The sequence below is a fragment of the Scyliorhinus canicula genome, chromosome 5 (genome assembly GCF_902713615.1).
Source record: "Scyliorhinus canicula chromosome 5, sScyCan1.1, whole genome shotgun sequence".
NCBI classification, from domain to species: Eukaryota; Metazoa; Chordata; class Chondrichthyes; order Carcharhiniformes; family Scyliorhinidae; genus Scyliorhinus; species Scyliorhinus canicula.
Genome location: NC_052150.1, coordinates 630,022 through 648,596, shown reverse-complemented (window position 1 = coordinate 648,596; position 18,575 = coordinate 630,022).

The following is an 18,575-nucleotide window of genomic DNA, read 5'->3' as shown; positions in this document are numbered from 1 at the left end:
GTAGGGTACTCTTTCCAAGGGCCGGTGCAGACTCGATGGGCCAAAAAGGCCTCGTTCTGCACATTAATTCTATGATTCTGTGTGACAGTTCAAACAAAGCACTGATGCCATCAGCCATCTCGGCTCGTTTACAATCATTATTAGAATTATTTTTTCACTTTGCAAAGTGCTGATCACTCAGCACTCTAAGACGACACCCAAAACTAAAAATGATCAATTTCTGATTCATCAGCTTCAAACAAAATTCAAACAGGCTTGCTAAAAAGCACCTACTTCTGACTGACATTTAGAGAAGAAACCACTCATTTTTCAGGCACAGAAGTAAGTCTGAAATGTAATCAGAAAATGCCTTTGCTTAAAACAAGGCAGAATCATCACTGCAATTCAAAATGTCATTATTATTGATCAATGAAGCAATCATTCAATTCTACAGTTCATCTGGTGACAACAGATATTCTTCCACTTTGCTACACAATCATCAAACTACAGAATCATTACAGGACAGAAGGAGGCCATTCGGCCCATCATGGGCCAAGTGGCAATGAGAAAAAAACAAAGAAACAATGGCCATTGTCATTTGCCTTTCCCACCAGCAGTTCAGCTCCGCCCGTGGCATTCTATTTTTCATCCAGAAAACATTTGAACTGAATATAAACTACTTTGAGAGCATTTCTGAGATGATTTTGCCCATTTTCCAAACAAAATAATTATTATATTTCTTCGGCCAGAACTTCAGCAGAAGATCATCAGAAATTCATATAATGTTCTTTACATTGTTGCTCCATTGGTAATAGGCCAGATGGTGCTCAAGGGTTGTGAAGGGATATATGGTTGATTAATGGGTCAGTAGTTTTTCCACCTTGTTATGTTGTCGATTGTTTTAGTAGTTCAGGTATTAAAAATATCAGAACTTGGCCAACTTCCGTCTGGGTTTAGAACACAGCGGAGCTGAATTCTAGTTTGCTGTTCCTGACTTCTCAAGATCTGAGAATAGAAACAGTTGCCTCTGATTATGCCACAATCTAGATTGTTTGAATTATTGACAGTTGTGTAATGCATTTAGTAAATTGAAAGATGACATTTAGTATTAACTGTTTAGAAATGATCTGAATGTTGGTGGTGAGATTACGGCAGTTTAAGTGTGACAGGCCATGGTACTTCACAAAGGAACTTTGATGATCAGAGAGTTGGTCCAATTCCTGTTAGTGACAGTGACGGACTCTGCCAGTCACTCTGAGAGGAGATACGTCCGTCTCAGGTGGCTCAGTTACACAATTATCTCATTGGGGTGGAACATTTTATGCCGGATGAGAAAGTTTTGATCCTCTGACTGGAGTTGAGCTTTCTATCACCTGGACAGATTATCACTGAAATCATGAACTAACAAGTAGCAAATCCATTGTACTGTGATTCTCACACAGGATCATGAGGATCATGCACAGAGTAAGTGACAATGTCAATAAACAACAACAAAGGGTTCACATAATACATAAAATAAAGTTACTGTCTACATAGCTCGAGACCATGGGTCTGACAGAGAATGGACAATGATTTCTAAATTTTTGTTTCATACATTTTGAGTATCCAATTCATTTTTCCAATTAAGGAGCAATTTACCTACCCTGCACATCTTTGGGTTGTGGGGGAGAAACCCACGCAGACACGGGGAGAATGTGCAAACGCCACACGGACAGTGACCCAGAGCCGGGATCAAACCTGGGACCTCGGCGCCATGAGGCAGCAGTGCTAACCCTCTGCGTTACCGTGCTGCCCTGGTTTCTACTTTTTGAAAGAAATGTTGTCATTCATGGGTGTGAGCATTGTTGTTAAGGTCAACATTTATTACCTATCCCTTGGTGCACCTGTTGTGGTGAGCTGCCTTCTTGAACCGCTGCAGTCCCCGGGGTGTAGGTACACCCAGAGTGCTGTTAGAGAGGGAGTTCCAGGATTTTGACTGAACAGCAGTGAAGGAACAGTGATATATTTCCAAGTCAGGATGGTGAGTGGCTTGGGCGGAAATTGCAGATGGTGATGTTCCCATGTGTCTGCTGCCCTTGTCCATCTAAATGGCCGAGGTCCCAGGTTTGGTCGGTTCTGGGGAAAAGGCCTCGGCAATTGGGTGGAGAGGGTGTTGTAGATGGCAGTCTCTACGGGTTGAGGTCCAGTGTCGCTTTCTATCAATGATGTGGAGATGCCGGCGTTGGACTGGGGTGAGCACAGTAAGAAGTCTTACAACACCAGGTTAAAGTCCAACAGGTTTGTTTCAAACACGAGCTTTCGGAGCACGGCTCCTTTCCATTCACCTGAAGAAGGAGCCGTGCTCCGAAAGCTCGTGTTTGAAACAAACCTGTTGGACTTTAACCTGGTGTTGTAAGACTTCTTACTGTGCTTTCTATAAACACACTTTAAATTCTCACAAAATCCTTGTTCTTCCACTTCCCATACCATTGCAATTATTCCTTACTGATTAGTGGAGTAAAAGATTGATGAGAACAGAACTAAGATAATCCTCTCCTGTCTCCAGATAAAAACAGATCATTAAACTTCCAGTTTGCTCCAGAAATGTCAGAGACATTTTCCTGGTGTCTCCTTTGTAATAAGTCCACAAAGGCAGAGGTCACCAGAATTCCTTTTATTTACAAACCCAACAGCTGAACAACCAGGTACATTCAGTCTGTTATCAACACTGGGAGTGCAGAGGTTCTGACACTCGGACTAGAAACGTTAGCTGTGTCCCCCCCCCCCCCCCCCCCTAAAATGCTGCTGGTCTGGCTGAGATTTTCCAGCATTTTCCCTTCTGTTTCTGACACTCCCTGTTAGATACACAGAAAGGGGTTCCCTGATTGGGCCACTAATCAGGGAACTCGTATTCTAATTGGCCAATCTCAAAGCCCCGGCCTAAATTATTTCACTTTGTAATTCCAGAATCCCCAGTCAAATGGTTCAACTAAATCAGTAACCCTTTGGGATTTAATGTGGAAAAACCACAACATATTTTGGAATCCCTCTCAGCAAAGAGATTCTGCCTATTCAGAAATACTGCCCTCTGTTCACATTCATCTTTGGGCAACATTACAATCCAGCTTCAGCAGGAATGTGATCAGGTACGCACGTCATTAATAAATCAGTTAAAGCTGCAAACAAATTGAGAACATATTGAACAAGAATTTGCTCATCATTCACCCTTACTGTCGAAATATTGTCACTGCCTTTTTCTATTCTTCAAAATAAACATCCAGAATAAAATAAATCCTTTAGTGATAAAAACAAAAAAATGCTGGAAATCCTAAGCAGGTCAGACAGCCACTGTGGAGAGAGGGGGCAGGATTCTCCGACCCCCCCGCCGGGCAGGAGAATTGCCGGGGGGGGGGGGGGGGGCAGCGTGAATCACACTCCCGCTGACTGCCGAATTCTCCGGCACCGGGGATTTGGCAGGGGTGGGAATCGCGCCACGCCGGTCAGCGGGCGCTTGCAGCCGCCCCCCCCGGTGATTCTCCGACCCGCGATGGGCCGAGTGGCCGCCCGTGTTTTTGCCGGTCCCACCGGCGTAAATTACAGTAGGTCCTTACCGGCGGGACCCGGCGGCGCGGGCGGCCTCCGGGGTTCTCGGGGGGACACAGAGAGATCTGGCCCCAGAAGGTGCCACCACGGTGATCAGGGCCCACCGATCCGCGGGCAGGCCTGTGCTGTGGGGGCACTCTATTCCTCTGCGTCAGCTGCTGTGGATCTCCGCCATGGCTGACGCAGAGATTAACCCCCCCTGCGCATGCACTGGAATTACGCCAGAGCACACTGGCACTCCCACGCATGCACCAACTCGCGCCGGCCGGCGGAGGCCCTTTGGCGCTGGTTGGCATGGTGCCAAGCCCCTTCCCCACCGGCCGGCGCGGCACAAACCCCTCCGGGGCCAGCCTAGACCCTGAAGGTGCGGTGGATTCCGCACCTTTGGGGCGGCCCGACGCCGGAGTGGTTCACGCTACTCTGTCCCGCCGGAGTTGCCCGCCCCGCCGATTCCCACAGAATCCCGCTCAGGGTGTCACGACAATGATATCCCATCAGAATCATTGGAAACAATTCAGCTGAATTTTAACTGACTGAAAGTCTGGCTCTCTCCGCTGATGCTGCCGACCAGCTGAGTATTTCTAGCATTTGTTTTTATTTCAGATTTCTAGAACCTGCAATATTTTGTATTTGTAAACACTTCAGTATGTTGGCTCAGATTTTTTCTGCTTTGAAATCCCGGGGTGGAATTTGATATCCCTGTCACGATGGGGCAGGGCTGGAAAATGTGGTGAGCCATTCAAATGCCATTGAGTTTGGAGGGAATGGGAAATCAGACAGCTGGAACCATGGTTACATTTCACTTCTAGTTCTCTAACTCTGAGTTCTGTCTCTTCTATTCTGAGCCCATTTCTGTTCATGCCTGTTGATCATGGTTTTGAAGCTCTGCTCCCAATGAGAACAATTTTGAATGTTTGGAAAACAAAGACCAGTGTGGTCGGCATGGTAGCACAGTGGTTATCACTGTTGCTTCACAGCACCAGGGACCCGGGTTCGATTCCCGGCTTGGGTCACTGTCTGTGGAGTCTGCATGTTCTCCTGGCTGGTTTAGCACAGGGCTAAAGAGCTGGCTTTGAAAACAGACCAAGGCAGGTCAGCAGCACGGTTCAATTCCCATACCAGCCTCCCTGAACAGGCGCCGGAATATGGCGACTAGGGGCTTTTCACAGGGTAACTTCATTTGAAGCCTACTTGTGACAATAAGCGATTTTCATTCATTTCATTTCATTTCTGTGTGGGTTTCCTTCAGGTGCTCCGGTTTCCTCTCACAAGTCCTGAAAGACGTGCTGTTAGGTGAATTGGCCATTCTGAATTCTCCCTCTGTGTACCCGAACAGGTGCTGGAATGTGGCGAATAGGGGATTTTCACAGTAACTTCATTGCAGTGTTAATGTAAGCCTACCTGAGACAATAATAAAGATTATTATGAAAAGGTGGGCAGTCTGCCCTCCATCCCCAACTCTCACTGAGTGGAGATTTACACTCGTAATGAAGCCTCAAAAAAGTCTCCTTTAGTGAGTTCCAGACTGGAACACCGTTCACTGGTAGACAAGTAAAAAAGTAAAGTCACCACAGCCCCAGATGACCATAGGCTGCTTTCCCCTTTGATGGGAAACCACGGCTCAGGTGAGGAGAAAGGTTGGGAAGTTGCGTTTCCTGAATACCTCAGCTGGTCTGGGGAATTGAACCCGCATTGCCAGCCTCACTCCGCATCACCAACCAGATATCCAGCTAACTGAATTCAGCTGAATTCAGACTTCTCCTATTTCAATTCATATCAGACACAAAACCATGATGCAAACATCTTTGTTTCCATCAATTACTCACCGTTTTTAACTTCTTGTCAATGAAACCGAATCCATAATATCCTTTCATTTGATGGAAAGAAATAACAGCAACTTTGCAGTTCTCATTTTGAAAATGAATTTTCCTGCACCGTACAATCCCAATATACACTCCCAAATTATTTTTTTTTAAATTTAGAGTACACAATTATTTTTTTTTCCAATTAAGGGGCAATTTAGCTTGGCCAATCCACCTAACTGCACATAAGAACATAAGAACATAAGAACTAGGAGCAGGAGTAGGCCATCTGGCCCCTCGAGCCTGCTCCGCCATTCAATTAGATCATGGCTGATCTTTTGTGGACTCAGCTCCACTTTCCGGCCCGAACACCATAACCCTTAATCCCTTTATTCTTCAAAAAACTATCTATCTTTACCTTAAAAACATGTAATGAAGGAGCCTCAACTGCTTCACTGGGCAATGAATTCCATAGATTCACAACCCTTTGGGTGAAGAAGTTCCTCCTAAACTCAGTCCTAAATCTACTTCCCCTTATTTTGAGGCTATGTCCCCTAGTTCTGCTGTCACCCGCCAGTGGGAACAACCTGCCTGCATCTATCCTATCTATTCCCTTCATAATTTTAAATGTTTCTATAAGATCCCCCCTCATCCTTTTAAATTCCAACGAGTACAGTCCCAGTCTACTCAACCTCTCCTCATAATCCAACCCCTTCAGGTCTGGGATTAACCTAGTGAATTTCCTCTGCACACCCTCCAGCGCCAGTACGTCCTTTCTCAAGTAAGGAGACCAAAACTGAACACAATACTCCAGGTGTGGTCTCACTAACACCTTATACAATTGCAACATAACCTCCCTAGTCTTAAAATCCATCCCTCTAGCAATGAAGGACAAAATTCCATTTGCCTTCTTAATCACCTGTTGCACTTGTAAACCAACCTTCTGTGACTCATGCACTAGCATACCCAAGTCTCTCTGAACAGCGCATGCTTTAATATTTTTGGGTTGTGGGGGCGAAACCCACACAGACAGGGGGAGAATGTTCAATCTCCACACGGGCAGTGACCCAGAGCCAGGATTCAAACCCGGGTCCTCAGCGCCGCAGTCCCAGTGCTAACCACTGCGCCACACTCCTTACACTCTCAAATTCTAATGGCTGTGATCAGCCAGATCCCCGTGGTGGGCAGGATTCCTGTGTATGTGTAACCTTCCTGATGTTAATCCAGCGAGAAATCATGCAAAATTAGCCCATGAACTGGCACCTGGGGTCTCCGTCTTCTGGGGAATGATTATTCACCATCCCTCTCGCTTCCCTTTCTATCTGTATGTCCGTGGGCTTCAACTTTACTGACAGGTCTGTTATGTGAAGATTAGAAGTCAATGTCCACACATCAGCAGCATTGTCGTACATGAAGGGACACAGGCTACATACAACGGCACTTTGTTTTGAAATGTTGAACCTTATTCTGCTCTTACCTCCAGGAAACAAGTGAGTTGGTGTATTTCCCAGGGTCATAGATCTCATTCTGATTAATTGAAGAAGCACAAATTGGGAAGTTGAACCAAATCAGATCACAAACATTCCCAGGTGCAGGTTCAGGAGCTGTGGGTGAATGTAGCATCTCATCTACAAAGGCTGTGGTTTAAATAGTTGTACCAATATTATCACTGACAGAATTGCAATTTGCAGTGTAATATTTGCTGTGATCTGTTCGGGGAGATTAGTCGCGCTGTCTGTTTTCAGAGCCCCTGCATCTTTATGTTATTTTCAAATTCCACGGGTGGGAATGGGGACAAAAATGGGAAAACCAATACCGAATACAGCAAGGTGCAAATTGATTAGATACAGACCACAGAAAAAAAATCGCTTTTTAATAGTCTTGATGCGTCGCCTTAATTTAAATATAAATCACCGTCACGTTTGAATAGAAACAATAAGCGAACCATGTGTGAAAAACCCACTCCAACTCCCTTCTCAAAACACAATATTAGTTTTCTTTGGTAGTTTTGAAAACCACAGGAAGAATTTAGCTTTAAATATAATTCATAAGTTGCCGTGTTTCTGATGTAAAGTTTCAAAGTTACACAATCAAAAGAATTAATTGCTGCAGGCACTCAATTTATCACCACAATGAAAATAAACAGACAACACGACGCTGCAGCAAAATTGCAAAAGTGTTCTAAAATCTGTCAAATTCAGCAAGGAAATGAGTGCTACTCAGTGAATAAACTTTTACTTTCATAATGGAAGACATTACTCTTCATTAACTGCATGGTTTGTAATCTGGAGGTAATGTATGGGTTGGAGTGTGTGCGTGTGTCTGTGAGTGTGTGTGTGTGTACCTGTGTTCGTGCGTGTACCTGTGTGTGTACCTTTGAGTGTGTGTGTGTACCTGTGTGTGTGTACCTGTGTATGTGTATATCTGTGTGTGTGTACCTGTGAGTGCATGTATATACCTGTGTCGTGTGTGTGCCTTTGAGTGTGTGTATGTACCTGTGTGCGCGAGTACATGTGTGTGTGTGTGTGCCTGTGTCGTGTGTGTACCTTTGAGTGTGTGTGTCTGTGCCTGTGTGTCTGTGTACCTGTGAGTTCATGTGTGTGTATACCTGTGTGTGTGTGTGCACCTATGTATGTATATCTGTGAGTGTGTGTGTACCTGTGAGCATGTGTGTATGTGTACCTGAGTGCGTATGCGTGTGTACCTCTGTGTGTGTGTGTGTACCTGTGTGTGTGTACCTGTGAGTGTGTATGTACCTGTATGTGTGTGTACCTGTGTCTGTGTACCTGTGTGTATACCTGTGTGTGTATACCTGTGAGTGCGTGTGTGTGTGTACCTGTGTGTGTGTACCTGTGAGTGTGTATGTGCCTGTATGTGTGTGTGTGCCTGTGTCTGTGTACCTGTGTGTATACCTGTGTGTGTGTATACCTGTGAGTGCGTGTGTGTGTGTACCTGTGTGTGTGTACCTGTATGTGTGTGTGTGTGAGTGAGTGTGTGTGTGTGTACCTGTGTGTGTGTGTATTTGTGTGTGTGTGTGTACCTGTGTGTGTGTACCTGTATGTGTGTGTGTGTGTGAGTGCGTGTGTGTGTGTACCTGTGTGTGTACCTGCATGTGTGTGTGAGTGTGTGTGTGTGTGTGTGTGTACCTGTGTGTGTGTACCTGCATGTGTGTGTGTGTATTTGTGATTTGTGTGGAGGCAGCCGCAGAATCCCACCCCTGGACACTCTCTCTCTCCAGAAAGGTAGTGAGTGCTGTATTTCTGAAATTACGGAGACCTGGAGAGATCTCCAGCAAAACCTCAAACTGACAGCGAAGTTTGAAGACAAGTGAGGTGCTGGAAACACCCATTTGAAATAAAGCCTCTTTTTCCCTTTTACTTATGTTTTTTTTAACCCCTTTTCTTCCCGTATGTGTGTGTGTCTGTGTGTGGAGTGTGTGTGTCTGTGTGTGTGTGAGTGTGTGTGTGAGTTTGTGTGTGTGAGTTTGTGTGTGTGTGTGTATGTTTGTATGTTTGTGTGTGTGTGTGTGTGTGTGTGAGTGTGCGTTTGTGTGTATGTGTGTGTGAATGTGTGTGTATCTCTGTGTATGAGTGTTTGTGTGTCTGTCTGTGTGTCTGTGCGTTTGTGTGTGTGTGTGAGTGCATGTTAGTGTGTTTGTGTGTGATGTCTGTGTGTGTGTGTTTGTGTGTGTGTGTGTCTGTGTGTGTGTGCCTGTGTGTGAGTGAGTGTGAGTGTGTGTGAATGTGTGTCTGTGTGTGTGTGTGTGTGTGTGAGTGTGTGTGAGTTTGTGTGAATGTGTGTCTGTGTGTGTGAGTGTGTGTGTGTGAGTGTGTGTGAATGTGTGTCTGTGTGTGTGAGTGTGTTTCTGTGTCTGTGTGTGTGTGTGTGAGTGTGTGTGAGTGTGAGTGTGTGTGTGAGTGTGTTTGTGTGTCTGTCTGTCTGTGTGCATGTGTAAAGAGAGAGAGAGGGTGGGGAACAGGTTAAAGTGGGGGATTAGGAATTAGATAACAGCTAAACAGTTGTATTTACTGCAGATTTCATTATAGTTCTTGTTGTAAATAAACAGTAATTGTGTTTCCATTTACAAACCTGGTGACTGTAATTATTGGGCGGCTATGGGCCAAAGACTTTGGGAATTTTTCTCAGAGTTATTGATTAACTTGTGTTGCGACTCTGCGTCATTTGGAACACAAATTGAACAATCCCTAGCCCGGGAATCATCACAAAGTGAATGTTTTACGCTGAGCTCGAGTCCATGGTGTACTCACATGGCCAGCAAAGGAAACACTACAAGGACAGTCTGGAAGCTTCACAAAGGAGGTTTGATATCAATGTTGAGGCAATGAGAAGCTCGCCCGGGATTGCTAAACCTCGCACATATAAACAGCTGTGGCCACCTTCAAAAGGGACTTTTTAATCAGAGGCAGAGAACAAACTCCAGGAGAGGAAATCTCAAACCAGCAACTTGTCCCAAACTCAATTGTCTGTGAGATCCGTTCCTAATTTACAGCAGAACCTCCTGGGTGCAGATTAGCCTTAGTCACTGCGCACCCAGCGGAACCCCATTAAACACCACAGATCATAAACATGGTCATCTTCAGTATAAAGATTAACCGGAAGACTATTGTGCAGGAATGACATTACTGGGAATAGCTGAAAATAATGATCAGTCTGCCTGGCTACACCTCTGCCACCTCAATCTATGGTGTTTACTCTGCTGTTAAGTCACATCTTGTACGATACCAGTTATACAGCAGTCCACAGATCAGGATTGCATTAAAACTAATTGCTGAGTTTTAAAGTAGTCTTTCTCCTGAGTTGTGGGAATGTTGTTGTGTCTGTTGGCATCGATATGTTGTGTTCCACAATAATTCCAGTAGAGTCTGCCTCATTCCATTTCAGTCTCATTACTATTTGGAAGCTCGGAGGGAAGCACCTGTTTCAGGAGTTTGGTGTTGGGCAATGTGCCTATCACAGCTGGTTGAGAATGGCCAGTGCCTCGATACTGGGGATATTGGCCTGGGGGAGGGGACACACATATTGTTACGCCTATCCTGCCAGTGGATTTGCAGGATTTTGCGGAGGCAGCGTTGGTGATATCTCTCCAAGGATTTGAGGTGTCTGCTGTACATTGTCCAGGTTTCTGATACATTCAGGAGGGCGGGGACCATGGCTGCTCTGTAGACCATGAGCCTGGTGCTGGGTTTGAGCACTCGGCTTCGAATACTCTGTTCCTCAGGCATCTGAAGACTGTGCTGGCGCATTGGATTTTGTCGTCAATATCTTCTTGCACCGAAAGGAGACTCCCGGAGTATGGTAAATAATACGTATTGTGCAGGGGCTCACTGTGGGTCTTTATGGTGGGGTTGGGGGGAGGGGGGGGGGGAGGAGCAGTTTTGTGTGGCAGGAGCGGGCTGGTAGAGAATTTTTGTTTACCGGATGTTTAGTCTGAGGCCCATTCTCTCAGATACCCCGGTGAATGTGTTGATGATGGTTTGTAGCTCAGCCTGTGAATGTGCACACACAGGGGTCGTCGGCGTACTGCAGCTCGATGACAGAGGTCAGGGTGGTCTTGGTTATGGCCTGGAGGCGTCGGGGGTTGAACAGTTACCCGCTTGTCCAGTAGGTTAGCCTCACTCCAGCAGGAACGTTAGGGTGACGGGCTGGAATGTTGCTGTGAGGAAGATGGAGAAGAGCATTAGTGCGATGACACAGCCCTGTTTGACCCCGGTTTGCACATTGATTGTGTCTGTGGTGGTTCCATGATCGGGATCACGGTTTGCATGTCATCGTGGAGCAGGCGGAGAAAGGTGACGAATTTCTGTGGGCAGCCGATTTTGAGGAGGATGCTCCACAATCCCTCATGGTTGACAGAGTCAAGGGCCTTTGGAAGACTGCTGAAGGCCATGTACAGATGTTGATGCTGCCCCCTGTATTTTTCCTGGATTTGTGAATTTTACTGTGATTGAGTGATTACAACAGTAATTATCTCTACCATGTTTTGTTATGCTCTTGACTTAGCATAAGCTGCTTCCTTGATGTGCACTCTGACAAAGGAAGGTTCAGACTTGGAGATATCTTTAACACATTTATTAAACTGTTAACAATTCTCCTACTTGTATTTGACTCTCCTGTTAATCCTGCTATAGCTACTCAGACTATCTAACCAGTCTACTACAATCCACGTGGTGGGTGTGATGTGTTTCAATCAATCCTGTCTGTACTCACTAAGTGTCTCCACTGGAAAGAGGAAGATCATGTGTGCTGTGTCCTTTTATATGGGTTGGTGTAATGCCCCCCTGTGGTAGTGTCACCTCTGTGTGTGTCTTGAATGCCCATTGGTAGTGTCCTACCTTACTGACCTATTGGTTGAATGTCTGTGTGTCATGTCTCTGGTGCTCCCTCTAGTGTCTATCTCATCTGCGTGTATTTACATTAACCCCTTGTGTATTTACAGTGATGCATATCACCACATCCCCCCTTTTTCATGTTACATATTTTCTGTACAGTGTTAAAGAAAATTGAACAAAAAACAGGTAGATAAGTGATGCTATGTACAAGTTATGATGACTGTGATGACTATACAATAGTATACAAGACCAAACAATAGTTGCAGTGACTTTGGGGATAAGACAATGCAAAATAAAAGGTATGAGTCCAACTGTTCATGAATGTATGGTTTCTTGATGCTCCCCGTCCGGAGTCAAAACATTCAGGAATGCATTTGCTTGTGGAGAGGCTCGAGCGGATAAGGATTGAATTAAGGTGGTGTCGTCGGAGTCAGCAGTGGTCTCACTGTGATTGCCGAGTGCCTCTGTACACACTAGCTGAGGTCTGTCACACTGCACATCTTGTATGGGAAGTGGGATGCTGTCGTCACTTGTCTCACATACAGTGGGTAGAGCCTCAGTGTCTTCTTGTCGTTCACTTGAGCTGGGTAGACTGTCATAGTCTTTCTGTTGTTCACTTGAGCGTGGCAGACTTGCATCGTCTGCTGCTGGTTGCTCAGAGGAGGTTGCTGGACCCTCATGGTCTTGTTCCTGCAAGGGCTGCGCTCTGGAGTCTTGCGTTGCTTCTATTGTGAAGGCTGTCCACGAGCTCGCTGTGGAGGCCTGTGTCACTCGAGTCACTTTCTGTGTGGAGACGTGCAGTTGTCTCGCTGTGCAGTCTTTCATCGCTTTCTGTGTGGAGTCAGGGACTCTTCGTGGTGCGTGGACTACTCTCTGTGTGGCAGCAGGCCGCTCTCTGTGTGGCAGCAGGCCGCTCTCTGTGTGGCAGCAGGCCGCTCTCTGTGTGGCAGCAGGCCGACTCTGTGTGCAGCAGGCCGCTCTCTGTGTGGCAGCAGCTCTCTGTGGGCAGCAGCAGCTTCCTCTGTGGTGGCAGCAGGCCGCTCTCTGTGTAGCAGCAGGCAGCTCTCTGTGTAGCAGCAGGCCGCTCTCTGTGTGGCAGCAGCTTCTGTGTGGCAGCAGGCCGCTCTCTGTGGGCAGCAGGCGCTCTCTGTGTGGCAGCAGGCGCTCTCGTGTGGCAGCAGGCCGCTCTCTGTGTGGCAGCAGGCGCTCTCTGTGTGGCAGCAGGCCGCTCTCTGTGTGGCAGCAGGCCGCTCTCTGTGTGGCAGCAGGCCGCTCTCTGTGTGGCAGCAGCTCTCTGTGTGGCAGCAGGCCGCTCTCTGGTGGCAGCAGGGCCGCTCTCTGTGTGGCAGCAGGCCGCTCTCTGTGTGGCAGCAGGCCGCTCTCTGTGTGGCAGCAGGCCGCTCTCTGTGTTGGCAGCAGGCCGCTCTCTGTGTGGCAGCAGGCCGCTCTCTGTTGTGGCAGCAGGCCGCTCTCTGTGTGGCAGCAGGCGCTCTCTGTGTGGCAGCAGGCCGCTCTCTGTGTGCAGCAGGCCGCTCCCTGTGTGGCAGCAGGCCGCTCTCTGTGTGGCGCAGGCCGCTCTCTGTGTGGCAGCAGGCCGCTCTCTGTGTGGCAGCAGGCCGCTCTCTGTGGTGGCAGCAGGCCGCTCTCTGTGTGGCAGCAGGCCGCTCTCTGTGGGCAGCAGGCCGCTCTCTGGGTGGCAGCAGGCCGCTCTCTGTGTGGCAGCAGGCGCTCTCTGTGTGGCAGCAGCCGCTCTCTGTGTGGCAGCAGGCCGCTCTCTGGTGGCAGCAGGCCGCCTCTCTGTGTGGCAGCAGCTCTCTGTGTGGCAGCAGGCCGCTCTCTGTGTGGCAGCAGGCCGCTCTCTGTGTGGCAGCAGGCAGCTCTCTGTGTGGCAGCAGGCCGCTCTCTGTGTGGCAGCAGGCCGCTCTCTGTGTGGCCGCTCTCTGTGTGGCAGCAGGCCGCTGTCTGTGTGGCAGCAGGCCGCTGTCTGTGTGGCAGCAGGCCGCTCTCTGTGTGGCAGCAGGCCGCTCTCTGTGTGGCAGCAGGCCGCTCTCTGTGTGGCAGCAGGGAGCTCTCTGTGTGGCAGCAGGGAGCTCTCTGTGTAGCAGCAGGCCGCTCTCTGTGTGGCAGCAGGCAGCTCTCTGTGAGGCAGCAGGCCGCTCTCTGTGTGGCAGCAGGCCGCTCTCTGTGTGGCAGCAGGCCGCTCTCTGTGAGGCAGCAGGCCGCTCTCTGTGTGGCAGCAGGCCGCTCTCTGTGTGGCAGCAGGCCGCTCACTGTGAGGCAGCAGCTCTCTGTGTGGCAGCAGGCCGCTCTCTGTGGGGCAGCAGGCCGCTCCCTGTGAGGCAGCAGGCCGCTCTCTGTGTGGCAGCAGGCCGCTCTCTGTGTGGCCGCTCTCTGTGTGGCAGCAGGCCGCTCTCTGTGTGGCAGCAGGCCGCTCTCTGTGTGGCAGCAGGCAGCTCTCTGTGTGGCAGCAGGCCGCTCTCTGTGTGGCAGCAGGCAGCTCTCTGTGTGGCAGCAGGCCGCTCTCTGTGTGGCAGCAGGCCGCTCTCTGTGTGGCAGCAGGCCGCTCTCTGTGTGGCAGCAGGCCGCTCTCTGTGTGGCAGCAGGCCGCTCTCTGTGTGGCAGCAGGCCGCTCTCTGTGTGGCAGCAGGCCGCTCTCTGTGTGGCAGCAGGCCGCTCTCTGTGTGGCAGCAGGCCGCTCTCTGTGTAGCAGCAGGCCGCTCTCTGTGAGGCAGCAGGCCGCTCTCTGTGTGGCAGCAGGCCGCTCTCTGTGTGGCAGCAGGCCGCTCTCTGTGTGGCAGCAGGCCGCTGTCTGTGTGGCAGCAGGCCGCTGTCTGTGTGGCAGCAGGCCGCTCTCTGTGTGGCAGCAGGCCGCTCTCTGTGTGGCAGCAGGCCGCTCTCTGTGTGGCAGCAGGCCGCTCTCTGTGTGGCAGCAGGCCGCTCTCTGTGTGGCAGCAGGCCGCTCTCTGTGTGGCAGCAGGCCGCTCTCTGTGTGGCAGCAGGCCGCTCTCTGTGTAGCAGCAGCTCTCTGTGTGGCAGCAGGCCGCTCTCTGTGTGGCAGCAGCTCTCTGTGCGGCAGCAGGCCGCTCTCTGTGTGGCAGCAGGCCGCTCTCTGTGTGGCAGCAGGCCGCTCTCTGTGTGGCAGCAGGCCGCTCTCTGTGTGGCAGCAGCTCTCTGTGTGGCAGCAGGCCGCTCTCTGTGTGGCAGCAGGCCGCTCTCTGTGTGGCAGCAGCTCTCTGTGTGGCAGCAGGCCGCTCTCTGTGAGGCAGCAGGGCGCTCTCTGTGAGGCAGCAGGGCGCTCTCTGTGTGGCAGCAGGCCGCTGTCTGTGTGGCAGCAGGCCGCTCTCTGTGTGGGAGCAGGCCGCTCTCTGTGTGGCAGCAGGCCGCTCTCTGTGTGGCAGCAGGCCGCTCTCTGTGTGGCAGCAGGCCGCTCTCTGTGAGGCAGCAGGCAGCTCTCTGTGTGGCAGCAGGCCGCTCTCTGTGTGGCAGCAGGCAGCTCTCTGTGAGGCAGCAGGCCGCTCTCTGTGTGGCAGCAGGCCGCTCTCTGTGAGGCAGCAGGCCGCTCTCTGTGTGGCAGCAGGCCGCTCTCTGTGTGGCAGCAGGCCGCTCTCTGTGTGGCAGCAGGCCGCTCTCTGTGGGGCAGCAGGCCGCTCTCTGTGTGGCAGCAGGCCGCTCTCTGTGTGGCAGCAGGCCGCTGTCTGTGTGGCAGCAGGCCGCTCTCTGTGTGGCAGCAGGCAGCTCTCTGTGTGGCAGCAGGCCGCTCTCTGTGTGGCAGCAGGCCGCTCTCTGTGTGGCAGCAGGCCGCTCTCTGTGAGGCAGCAGGCAGCTCTCTGTGTGGCAGCAGGCCGCTCTCTGTGTGGCAGCTGGCCGCTCTCTGTGTGGCAGCAGGCCGCTCTCTGTGTGGCAGCAGGCCGCTCTCTGTGTGGCAGCAGGCCGCTCTCTGTGTGGCAGCAGGCCGCTCTCTGTGAGGCAGCAGGCAGCTCTCTGTGTGGCAGCAGGCCGCTCTCTGTGTGGCAGCAGGCCGCTCTCTGTGTGGCAGCAGGCCGCTCTCTGTGTGGCAGCAGGCAGCTCTCTGTGTGGCAGCAGGCCGCTCTCTGTGTGGCAGCAGGCCGCTCTCTGTGTGGCAGCAGCTCTCTGTGTGGGAGCAGGCCGCTCTCTGTGTGGCAGCAGCTCTCTGTGTGGCAGCAGGCCGCTCTCTGTGTGGCAGCAGGCCGCTGTCTGTGTGGCAGCAGGCCGCTCTCTGTGTGGCAGCAGGCCGCTCTCTGTGTGGCAGCAGGCCGCTCTCTGTGTGGCAGCAGGCCGCTCTCTGTGTGGCAGCAGCTCTCTGTGTGGCAGCAGGCCGCTCTCTGTGTGGCAGCAGGCCGCTCTCTGTGTGGCAGCAGGCCGCTCTCTGTGTGGCAGCAGGCCGCTCTCTGTGGGGCAGCAGGCCGCTCTCTGTGTGGCAGCAGGCCGCTCTCTGTGTGGCAGCAGCTCTCTGTGTGGCAGCAGGCCGCTCTCTGTGTGGCAGCAGGCCGCTCTCTGTGTGGCAGCAGGCCGCTCTCTGTGTGGCAGCAGCTCTCTGTGTGGCAGCAGCTCTCTGTGTGGCAGCAGGCCGCTCTCTGTGAGGCAGCAGGCCGCTCTCTGTGTGGCAGCAGGCCGCTCTCTGTGTGACAGCAGGCCGCTCTCTGTGTGGCAGCTGGCCGCTCTCTGTGTGGCAGCAGCTCTCTGTGTGGCAGCAGGCCGCTCTCTGTGTGGCAGCAGGCCGCTCTCTGTGTGGCAGCAGGCCGCTCTCTGTGTGGCACCAGGCCGCTGTCTGTGTGGCAGCAGGCCGCTCTCTGTGTAGCAGCAGGCCGCTCTCTGTGTGGCAGCAGGCCGCTCTCTGTGTGGCAGCAGGCCGCTGTCTGTGTGGCAGCAGCTCTCTGTGTGGCAGCAGGCCGCTCTCTGTGGGGCAGCAGGCCGCTCTCTGTGTGGCAGCAGGCTGCTCTCTGTGGGGCAGCAGGCCGCTCTCTGTGTGGCAGCAGGCCGCTCTCTGTGTGGCAGCAGGCCGCTCTCTGTCTGTGTGGCAGCAGGCCGCTCTCTGTGTGGCAGCAGGCCGCTCTCTGTGTGGCAGCCGCTCTCTGTGTGGCAGCCGCTCTCTGTGTGGCAGCAGGCCGCTCTCTGTGTGGCAGCAGGCCGCTCTCTGTGTGGCAGCAGCTCTCTGTGTGGCAGCAGCTCTCTGTGTGGCCGCTCTCTGTGTGGCAGCAGGCCGCTCTCTGTGTGGCAGCAGGCCGCTCTCTGTGTGGCAGCAGGCCGCTCTCTGTGTGGCAGCAGCTCTCTGTGGGGCAGCAGGCCGCTCTCTGTGTGGCAGCAGGCCGCTCTCTGTGTGGCAGCAGGCCGCTCTCTGTGTGGCAGCAGGCCGCTCTCTGTGTGGCAGCAGCTCTCTGTGTGGCAGCAGGCCGCTCTCTGTCTGTGAGGCAGCAGGCCGCTCTCTGTGAGGCAGCAGGCCGCTCTCTGTGTGGCAGCAGCTCTCTGTGTGGCAGCAGCTCTCTGTGTGGCCGCTCTCTGTGTGGCAGCAGCTCTCTGTGTGGCAGCAGCTCTCTGTGTGGCCGCAGGCCGCTCTCTGTGTGGCAGCAGGCCGCTCTCTGTGTGGCAGCAGGCCGCTCTCTGTGTGGCAGCAGGCCGCTCTCTGTGTGGCAGCAGGCCGCTGTCTGTGTGGCAGCAGGCCGCTCTCTGTGTGGCAGCAGGCCGCTCTCTGTGTGGCCGCAGGCCGCTCTCTGTGTGGCCGCAGGCCGCTCTCTGTGTGGCAGCAGGCCGCTCTCTGTGTGGCAGCAGGCCGCTCTCTGTGTGGCAGCAGGCCGCTCTCTGTGTGGCAGCAGGCCGCTCTCTGTGTGGCAGCAGGCCGCTCTCTGTGTGGCAGCAGCTCTCTGTGTGGCAGCAGGCCGCTCTCTGTGAGGCAGCAGGCCGCTCTCTGTGTGGCAGCAGGCCGCTCTCTGTGTGGCAGCAGGCCGCTCTCTGTGTGGCAGCAGGCCGCTCTCTGTGTGGCAGCAGGCCGCTCTCTGTGCGGCAGCAGGCCGCTCTCTGTGTGGCAGCAGGCAGCTCTCTGTGTGGCAGCAGGCCGCTCTCTGTGTGGCAGCAGGCCGTTCTCTGTGAGGCAGCAGGCCGCTCTCTGTGTGGCAGCAGGCCGCTCTCTGTGTGGCCGCTCTCTGTGTGGCAGCAGGCCGCTCTCTGTGAGGCAGCAGGCCGCTCTCTGTGTGGCAGCAGGCCGCTCTCTGTGTGGCAGCAGGCCGCTCTCTGTGTGGCAGCAGGCCGCTCTCTGTGTGGCAGCAGGCCGCTCTCTGTGTGGCAGCAGCTCTCTGTGGGGCAGCAGGCCGCTCTCTGTGTGGCAGCAGGCCGCTCTCTGTGTGGCAGCAGGCCGCTCTCTGTGTGGCAGCAGCTCTCTGTGGGGCAGCAGGCCGCTCTCTGTGTGGCAGCAGGCCGCTCTCTGTGTGGCAGCAGGCCGCTCTCTGTGTGGCAGCAGGCCGCTCTCTGTGTGGCAGCAGGCCGCTCTCTGTGTGGCAGCAGGCCGCTGTCTGTGTGGCAGCAGCTCTCTGTGTGGCAGCAGGCCGCTCTCTGTCTGTGAGGCAGCAGGCCGCTCTCTGTGAGGCAGCAGTCCGCTCTCTGTGTGGCAGCAGCTCTCTGTGGGGCAGCAGGCCGCTCTCTGTGTGGCAGCAGGCCGCTCTCTGTGTGGCAACAGGCCTCTCTCTGTGTGGCAGCAGGCCGCTCTCTGTGTGGCCGCTCTCTGTGTGGCAGCAGGCCGCTCTCTGTGAGGCAGCAGGCCGCTCTCTGTGTGGCAGCAGGCCGCTCTCTGTGTGGCAGCAGGCCGCTCTCTGTGTGGCAGCAGGCCGCTGTCTGTGTGGCAGCAGGAAGC